This window comes from Actinia tenebrosa, unplaced genomic scaffold (genome assembly GCF_029948245.1).
Source record: "Actinia tenebrosa isolate PJP-AT-01 unplaced genomic scaffold, QUT_ActTen_1.0 PGA_scaffold5__44_contigs__length_20552954, whole genome shotgun sequence".
Taxonomy (NCBI): Eukaryota; Metazoa; Cnidaria; class Anthozoa; order Actiniaria; family Actiniidae; genus Actinia; species Actinia tenebrosa.
This window is the reverse complement of record NW_028292582.1, coordinates 18,764,049-18,774,738: the sequence shown is the minus strand read 5'-3', so window position 1 is coordinate 18,774,738 and position 10,690 is coordinate 18,764,049. Positions and strand designations below refer to the sequence as shown.

Below are 10,690 nucleotides of genomic sequence, written 5' to 3'. Positions count from 1 at the left end.
TCACCTTAAAGGGGGACTAGCACGAAAATCTTCCGAAATTTAATTGGGCTGAAACTTCAATTGAATAATCGATATCTTTAAGGGTTTAATAATCACTGGTTAAAGTTTTTTCTTTATATTCCAATGGGACGTATTATATTTTTACAAATTTTTATAAGTGTCTGTGACGTCACACACTCATACACTAAACATCGCTTCATACATTTCTTTGTAAATAACTTCATGTTTTACTCTAACCCAAAGGTCCGCTGAGGGACTTAATGTACATAACTTGTGGTTAGGGTCCTTTTATGATATTTTTTTCTTCAAGACCGAGTATAAAACTAGTGGATAATTTGTAAGGAGTGATCTTTAGAGTATATGACGTCACAGACGCCCGTACGAATTCGTTAAGACATAATACTTCCCTTTTGATTATCAGAAAAAAACTTTAACCAGTGATTATTAGACCTTTAACCATGGAATGCCTATTGGTATTTGATGTGTATCTTAACATATTTGTTAAATCGCTCTGTATTTAATCTATGTTTAAAAACCTATTTAATAAGTATTTAACAAGCACTATGTTCAGGTACAGATAAGATAGGGTATCTTGTTTATACTTGTATATATCTTAATATATATTTGAATATCAAGTATGTGTCAAGTCAATAGACTTAACTCCTACTTGTGCGATGATCCGTAATAATATAGGTATTAAGTAGTATACTTAATATGTGCTTAACAACAGTAAACCTTCCCAATGACTAAATACATATTAAGTACCATTCTTAATATGTATTTGTATTGTATCTTAGTTGAAGTACGTGTGAAGTCAATAGACTTAACTCCTACTTGTGCGATGATCCATAATAATATACGTATTAAGTAGTATACTTAATATGTGCTTAACAACAGTAAAACTCTCCAATGACTAAATACATTTTAAGTACCATACTCTCCCTTTAGCTGGTCGCTGGCAGTTTTATTCATTTATTTACTGCCTTATGCATGAAGGAAATTTGTTTCATTTTATTTTTTTAAATTTGGATTAATTTTTTAGACAACCTCATTTTCGCTATACATTTTTCTAATGCATGATGGTCTTTCATCAATTTTGCAAGATGCACTTTATTGGCTTTCCTTATTAGCATATGACGGAGATTTGTTTTGGAAATTATCGGATCCTTTCCAGGCCCCCCTTTTGAAATTTCCTAGGTCAGCCCCTGAATAACACCTATTTGTTGCGTTTTTCACCAGCGTTTTAAACCTACATTAGGAACACCGACGCAGCTTTAACTAGTTTTTAGCTAGTTATTTCTTCAAAATAAAGTTTGGATGTTTTTACCGATAACGAAATTAAAATACTATTTTTATCAAGTGATTTACATATAGGTACCTACGGCAGATATATAAAAATTATTTTAAAATGCATGATATCGCAGTGAAACCTCGCTCTCAGATTTAATAATACGGTAATTTAAAGTTGTCTGGGCTTCCTGTGAGCAAAAGCAATAACGACCAAAGAAAACTCTGTATTTCAACACGTGACAAGATTTGGATAGGTTGGCGGTCATTTTCACTAAACCGTTGAAGTAGAAATACAAACGGCGAAGGTTTCCTTGGTTTATCCCTTTCTGTTGTGCTAGAATGGCTTTTTATGGTTGGTTATCGTGGAAGATGTTGGATGCCTTAACCAAGATAATGTCGTTTTGGAATAAGTAAAGGCCGCGAAAGAGCCAAATACTCGCTTCGTATTGCAAGTTGTTGTTCATCGATCTACAGTCGAAGCTCATAAAGGCGCAAAGATCATTTGGTAAGTTGTATTTGCTGACTTATTCAGTACGATAAACCTAATAATATGTTGTTGAAATGCCGAGTTAGTTTTAATGTGGGGGATAAGTTTAATAATATGCCGAAGTTTATTCTTGCCTCGATGTTTTACATGAGTTTACACTAGCCCAACAGGCAAATGTTTATTGTAAACAATATGGTCAAATGTCTTTAAAAAACTACAAAATACGCTTTACCAAATAATGTACTTCAACAGTACTTCTAGAAAATGTAGGTATTTAATTTAATTCGACTGTTTTCTATCCAGTATAAGCTAGCTATTGACCCGGGATGAATTGGTTGTGCATTTGACAAAGAGGGCTATATAAGCTGCCTGCCAACACTTGAATACTCTAGAAGTTAATTTCTAATTTCTGCCAATAATTAATTTCTTTAATTAATCTATTTTATTACTGTTATGATATTGATATTTTTACAGAGCCATCCCATCTACATATGAAACAGCAAAGAAAATAAGAAAGAGAGAACAAGGCAACAAGAATACAAAGAGAATCAGAGAATGCTAAGGGTAGGTTAAGTGTTGAACTAAAAAGTTAATTATGAATAAACAGTGTTGTTATCCTCAAAATGTGCTTTGTTACCTTTTCAGATTTTTAATGATTTTCGATATCTTTTTTTCAACAGAATTCAAGGATAATAAAAAGGTCAAATCTGTCAAAAAAACATTAAGACAAGTAAGGAAATGAAGAAAGCCTTGTCACACAGCCACTCTTCAACAATAAAAACAGTTCTGTTTTTTTTAACAAAAGCCTTAAAGTAATTTATATCAGGGAACTTTGTAACTTCATAACTTGTCAATGACTAGTCAATGACTTCGTGATTAAGTATAGACTATATGCACAAATTAAGTTTGAACAATAAATATATATTAAGTAATTACATCAAGTATTTTTTCAGTCCTTGTCAAATATACATTAAATACAGTCTGTGGGTCAAAACAAAGTACATGTTAAATACATATTAAACATAAATTAAGTGTCATGTTGTGGTACTGATTAAGTATGATTTGACCAGGGGTTAAGTAGGGTTTAAATGCCAATTAAATGCTACTAAAGTAGCAGTTAAATATCTCCACAAATACAGGTTAAATAGATACTGTCAAGTACATATTAAGTATGGAATATGAACATATTAAGTTTGAACAATAAATATATATTAAGTATATATCAAGTATGTTTTCACTCCTTGTCAAATATACATTAAGTACAGTCTATGGGTCAAAACAAAGTACATGTTAAATACATATTAAACATAAATTAAGTGTCATGTTGTGGTACTGATTAAGTATGATTTGACCAGGGGTTAAGTAGGGTTTAAATGCCAATTAAATGCTACTAAAGTAGCAGTTAACCAGTTCAAAACAAATACAGGTTAAACAAAGGTTAAGTGCAGATCAAATACCATTATTAAATACATATTAAAGCTACAAAAAGTAGCATTAAAGTATACGAGTTAATTAGAGATTAAAAGCAATTAAGTATAAAAAAATTTCCCAAGGGTATGTTTGAGAAATTTTGGCACGATTATCCTGTGATCTCGTAAATAGATATTCCCCGAATATGTGGTTCATGGAGAGAATGCTGTGAGGCTAATATATTTTGTTAGTAGGACCAAGTGGCTCAACACTTTCTTTCCAAACTTCTGGAATTTTCCATAATGCATTGAGATGCAGACTAGCATCAATATCTTACTCATTGGCTTGCATGAAGGTTTATTATGACTAGGTACAACGAATACACTCAAATGCCTCCTGTGACATCACAGTCATTAACATATTGAAAGTATAAACCTTTATACTTAACAGGGGACTAGCACGAAAATCATCCAAATTTTAATTCAGCTGAAACTTTACTTAACCCTTAAGATGGCTCAGAATTAGCAGTTTTCAAAATACCTCCAAATCGAGCCGCCGATGCTTCATAGAAGAAACATTTCGTTGCTGGAATATCACACCACTGGTGAACTCTGTACCTCATTTGCATAAGACACTGACATTGTCAATCCAAACTCCAAATATGTTTTTTCTAGGGCCTGCAGAACGTTTAGGTGCAGAAAAACACTAATTTATAAAACCTCATAAAATTCCCAAAGAGTCAAAGGGTTAAATAATGAAACCTTCTCTAATGTCACATCACAGTCATTAATGTATTGGAACATAATTAAACCTTCATATCTTAATTCAGACACATCACTCAAATTAAGAAATATTTTAACAATTGGACTTTTCACTTCATGTAGAATGAGTACTAAAAGTCTTGTAAGTCTGAGGGGTGAAGGGAACTTTATAATTAAGAGAATGTCAAAGAAATATTAAAACAAATAATAATCAAAAATGTTAATGATCACTAAAAATATTTATACTAAACGGTCACTATATTTTTTGCAAAAACAAAACATTTTATGACCATCACTCCCCGTATTAAGCCTAGTGGCTCTTCTGTGACCAGTACGTATATACGTGAATACAGAAATTCCTCAATTATATTATATTTTTCTTTCTTAAATTTGTCTGATGGGTCTTTTAACTATAAAAAAATGTGATAATCTTTTTACCTGAATTCTGGCAATATTTCTTTCATGACGTATAGCATATTATGTAGATGTCCATTTTTCAAACTCATTTCTTGATTATGATTGATAGCTCCTCTACCTTTTTTTCTTTGAAATGCCTCCTCCAGTGATTGTTGCTGGACACTGTACTGTGGGTTGCAATTATAAGGGAGAGGTTTAGATTAAATTTTGTTTTTGTTTTTGTTTTTCTCTAAATGACAGAGCGGTTGCTTAAAAGTAATAATGTTTTGTTACCTTCCAGCTGCATGCTGCAACCAAGTACTGGTCCACTATGTACTGTTGAAGTTGACAACTTTCTCACTAGAACCATATGTAACAATCATATTCATAAGACGTTTCTGCAAAAGGAGATAATAAACCATTGAAACAGTACTAAGAGAATAATATTATGTTAGGAGCAATACTACTGTATTATTATACTGATCGATGCAGGGGCTAGTCAGAAGACAATCCAGGGTTATCCCATCATCATGCATAATTTCAATTTCAATTTCTAAAAGTAATTGTATTTTGGCAATTGAAAAAGTCAATGTATTTTAAGTAGAGTGTATGTCATACCTTTTAACGTTATCTGTTTTCTAAATTCTTCAATACATTTAGAGATACTGGAGTACTTTGGAGTACTTTCAGGTTCAGTACATATCCTACAACTGGCTACTTTCATTTGCCAAATTAGTCAAACATGCCTTCATCAAACACTAAAGCAACATCACTAGAAAAAGATGCCCATAATCCGGTTGAAACCTAAGAAAACAATAATAAGCATGAAAAGGCACTTGGGATAGCCCTGCCTCCTTCCTCTGAGGGCTGATCTTAATTTAAAGTGCACTGCCTAACACCTGATACAATATACTTTCAGTATTAATTCTATATAGTGAATAGTTGAATGGTGAAATATTACTTCATTTCATTCAATTCAATTCAATTATTCACACACTTATCTAGATTTGAATAACAAAGCATAATTGTTTATATGTTTGTATACTAGATTTTATAGAAAGGCATAAATAAATATCAATAAAATATTAAACAGTTACCACAGTGACTGTGCAGGGATATGGTTTAAGAAGTGTAAACTTTCGAGTAAACCATCACTACATACAGAAAACAAACTATATTATGGCAAGATTTTGGTGCAAAACTAGCACAAGAATTTTTAATAGCTGCTATAAGTATGTACGTATGTATTTTGAAAATTTAGTTATATATTACTATTGGATACTCAACAGATGTCAGTCATTTTAAAGAATTTTGAAAACTTTGAATGAATTGATATTTTCAATAATTAAAGGCATTTCTTCCCATAGTTTATTATTATTAATTTGAATAATTTATTATGCATAATTTGAAACAACCCATTTTGAATTTCAGCAGATTATTGATATTCAAAATATGTAGTAAGTTATAGAATGGTGTTGCACAATCATATTTACTTGCAAAAAATTAAGCTCTTATACGTTTAATATGCAGAGATTGACTTTAGTTAGATGAGATTTGTATAATCATATGAATTACCCCAATGAGAGCAAGCCATATGTAAGTATGGGTAAATGAGGGCATCATAAATAGATGTCCTTTAATGTTTTTAGGTTGACAAAATGCTTTAACTTCCTAATAATAATACCAATATTTTTTGCTATTTCTTTAGTAACATGTTTAATATGCCTAGTCCATTTGAGGTTCTCATCAACCTTAGGGCCCAAGTATTTTATAAACTCTTTCTGTTCAATATCTTTGATTTTAACTGATACATCAGGCCTTTTTTGTGGGGATTTAATAATCAAATGGTTGGTTTTCTTTAGATTAAACAGATATTTCATAATTTTACAGTAATTCATAACATGCTCCAATTCCTCATTAACAACCTTTTCAACTTCCCTTAAGCTTGTTGAGAGTATGTGGACCACGTGGCACTAATGAAATAGTAGAAGATAATATAGGTAAGTTGTAGTGCTTGGGAACGAGGTTATTCCGGGCGAAAGCCCTTGGAATTAAATTCGGAAAAATTAATTTCCGACCTCGCTGGGATTCGAACCCACGACCATCGGAATTGTACTACCGATGCTCTACCAGCTGAGCTAGAGGTCAGACTGAGAGCAGGCCGGGGTGAAATAGATGTTAGGTCGCGGTAATTATGATGCAAAGATGAGAGTATGTGGACCGCGTGGCACTAATGAAATAGTAGAAGATAATATAGGTAAGTTGTAGTGCTTGGGAACGAGGTTATTCCGGGCGAAAGCCCTTGGAATTAAATTTGGAAAAATTAATTTCCGACCTCGCTGGGATTCGAACCCACGACCTTCGGAATTGTACTACCGATGCTCTACCAGCTGAGCTAGAGGTCAGACTGAGAGCAGGCCGGGGTGAAATAGATGTTAGGTCGCGGTAATTATGATGCAAAGATGAGAGTATGTGGACCGCGTGGCACTAATGAAATAGTAGAAGATAATATAGGTAAGTTGTTAAGTGTCAGAAAAGAAAATATTAGTGTTAACAGCAAACATACGAAAACTAAGCTTTTTAGAAACATTAGGTAGATCATTTATGTTTAATCAGAAACAAAAGAGGTCTATGGCTAGATTCAGAATTGCCAATTTTATAAACTGTCTAACAATTACTTAAATAACTTTTAACCAATCAAGTGCCAGCCCTCTAATTCCATAAGCATACAATTTTTGTAGCAAAATGCCATGATTTACTGTGTCAAAGGCTTTCGTAAAATCTAAAAATATACCACAAGTGATTTTTTAGTCGCCAACAGCTTGCTTCATCATATCAAAGGCTTTCTAATATAGCACATTCCGTAGAATGCTTTTCCCTGAATCCAAACTGATCATCAAAAAGTAAATTGTTTTTGCTATTGGTCTGTAATTGCTTAGATTAGTAACATCACCAGATTTAAATATAGTAGTGACTTGGGGAAATCATGAATCAAGATTGGAAATAAGATTTATTGCTGTCCAGGTATTAAATCATGTTCTTAAATCATCTAGCTGTGTTAAAGGTGATAAGACAGCACTTCCTAATGCTGTAGAATTGATAAACTAGGTAGTATTTTCATCATTACATTGTGGAATAGATCTTTCCAATTCAGGTCCAATATTGGTAAAAAATGTATTAAATTCATCTGCAATATTCTTTCTCAACCGTCAGAGTTTGTTCATTAGAGTTGTTCGGTTGAGCTAGCCAATTTCGAGCCCGAGTCAAGTACGAGTCACGAGTCAACCACAAGTCATATACAATTTTCCTCAAAATTTATTAATTCTTTTCAAAGCAAAAATTAGCCACTTCAGTTGACCATAACACAATTACAAGATGGTTTTTCCCCAGTTAGTATTTATACTGCATAGTAGCTAAAGTCCTAAATTATGTTTCAGTACACTTACTTTTTGATATCTGCTCAGTCACAATAGAAAGTTGACTACAAAAGCACACTTGGGTTTATGATTTATGTTTGTTAATGAAATTACAATACAGTCTTCCACCCTTATTTGTTATTACTCCTACGATAAACAAGCAATCCTGGGCAGCCATATTGAATCCGGTTGGGACTGGATCAATCAATCAATCAATCAATCTTTATTGTGCTCAATAGTTTACAGATATAAATAATAATAGTTGAAATTGCAGGTGATAAGAGCACAGCCAATTAGAAATAGCAATAGCTAATCGAGCTAAGTGGCTGGATACTAATAACTGGTTTCTGTGGGGGGAGGGAACGATTTGATTTGGATAGTGTTTGGGTTTCCTGTGTTGATATTAAAAATGGCAATCTGATGTTTCAATCGATTTTCGCCGGGTTCATAAAGACAAAATTTAATATCTCTAAGAGGCGAAATGTTCCTGAGAAATTTCTAAATCTTTTTCAAACCAGTAAGAATGCGGAATTTTTGTAAAAACCTGGCTATTAAGATAACCTTCATATTACGTATACGGTAGGTAGGCTAAAGCCTTGAACGCCTTCCTAATAAAGTATAAAGTGCCAATTGATAATGACAGAAAAATCATATGAAAATTTCTCAAATTCAATTTTTGTTTTGAAAATAATTAATATATTTGTGGAAAATTGTATATGACTCATAGTTGACTCGTGACTCATACTTGACTCGGGCTCGAACTTGCCTCGCTAAACCAGACAATTCTGCTCATTATATTAGCTTCGAAGGCCGAATTTGACCTTTTGTTTTTCTGTTAACCAGTCTACAATGTTTGAATGTTTGCTCTTTAAGTTATGAAGCTTTATACTACTATAATGTTACTCTGTGATGTCATCCCAGGCTTTATTAAATTATACAAATCTTGACCAGTTGGGAAATGAAGTTGTGATCAGAATTCAAGGGAAAGACCTGCACTACAGAGTAACCTAAGGATTTAAAGTAACACTTTGAAAAAAAAAATCAAAACAATCAAAGTAATGCAGAAAAAAATTCATGGCCATCAAAATTAATGACTTTTTTTGACATTTCTGAATTAAAAGCATGTGAGTAAGAGTTAGTAATAAGGATTTATGAAACTTTCAATCCGTGTGATGAAGTCAAAATGTGTACAATGTGAATTCATTATGTAACCCCAGGGGATGTACTCAGGTGGTAACATGACGGGTAGGGCCGACATATTTTTTTGGGTTGACTATAGACCCTTTTCGAATTCCAAATTACCGCTGTGTTTCTTGATTACGGACTCATTTGCACAGGGTTAGCCTCAAGTTTGTGCAGAATATTCACGTGTTCCATTCAAGGTCTGTCAGGTTTCAAAATGTTTGTATTGTTGAAGTTGTGCATTCTTTACTTTTCTGTTGGTATTTGTGAATATTCAAACACTGATCCGAGGCTAACCCTGTGCAAATGAGTCTGTAATCAAGGAACACAGCGGTAATTTGGAATTCGAAACCAAATATGTCCCGGTTTAGGGTCTGCATTTGGGTGTAAGGTTTCTCTGCAAGGTCTTACGGTCATTCTTGCTATGAGCTTGTGTGACAATAACAACCGACATGTCATGACACACTTTCAAAAATCTGTACTAGAACTATTTATCAATCAGAATCGTTTTGACATGCATGGGAGTCCTATGTGTGTACAGCCTTACAACCTCACAGCCTTACAACCTTACACCCTTACTCCCTTACACCCTCCCTTACACCCTCCCTTACACCCTTACACCCTTACAACCTTACAACCTTACAACCTTACAGCCTTAAGGTTGTAAGGCTGTAAGGTTGTAAGGCTGTAAGGTTGTAAGGCTGTAAGGTTGTAGGGCTGTAAGGTTGTAAGGCTGTAAGGCTGTAAGGTTGTAAGGCTGTAAGGTTGTAAGGCTGTAAGGCTGTAAGGTTGTAAGGCTGTAAGGTTGTAAGGCTGTAAGGTTGTAAGGCTGTAAGGTTGTAAAGTTGCAAGGGCGCAAGGTTGTAAACCTTGTTTATGACAAGAAGATGCAACTCCTTAGGTAATGCATACTTTCCTACATGGAACCGGCAGTTGGATTCAGCCAGAAGGTTGCCATAACAACAGAGTGTAAGATCTTACACCTAAACCTTGCAGCAGAAAGTGGGCCTAAATCATGACTGGTATATTCGAAACTGGTCTATTTTCGTGCCCGGTATTTTTTGGGATCAATAATAAATCAGTTTTGAGGTATTTAAGTCTTGAATTTTTTTGGGCCCGAAATTAGGATGCATGTATTTTTTTGGGTGTTAAATTTCATGTTTGAGTATTTGTTTGGGGTTGCAATGTGAAACTCCGTCAGACCCACCCTGCTATTTTACTCCTCCGAGTACATCCCCTGGGTATATAACAGGTTGATTATTTCCCTAAATTGTGTCAATCATTCCCTTGCAATCACCATTTCTACAGTTTTTATTTATATAACAATCGTTGCGTTTCCACTAGGACATTTTAAACTAGTTTAACGAAAAAATACCGGAAACACCACTGGAAATGACTCCGAACTAACTTAAGCTAGTTTAATTAGTCAACTGTTTACATGCAAAAAAAAGCCAAGTTTAGTTGCTTCAACTCCGGAAATGACACCTTTGATAAGCGACCTAAAAGGATGCCTTAAGTTGGACTACCGCCGGCCGTGACCAATCAGAGCTCACCATTTGACAATTTGCTGTCAAAATGTTTATCTATATTAACTTGAAAAGCACCAGAGGGAAGAACGTGGGCTCTGTCTCTTGGTCTATCCTAACCTCAGATTGCGAAGAAATCGATTTCGCTTTCTCAAGAATAAAGCAAATGTTAAAAGCAGTGTTGTAAACACAAGCGCTTCTTGTCCCGCCACTTTTTGAATC

The 10,690-nt window shown here is 33.9% G+C and overlaps 1 long non-coding RNA gene across 1 annotated transcript; it reads left to right on the top strand.

Moving 5' to 3' along the window:
• The first annotated feature begins 1,375 nt into the window (after positions 1 to 1,375).
• On the top strand, positions 1,376 to 3,295 carry LOC148906800 (uncharacterized). The gene is made up of 3 exons (XR_016121288.1): positions 1,376 to 1,795; positions 2,252 to 2,341; positions 2,458 to 3,295. It is a non-coding gene; the product is annotated as an uncharacterized LOC148906800 (long non-coding RNA).
• The last annotated feature ends 7,395 nt before the right edge of the window (positions 3,296 to 10,690 follow it).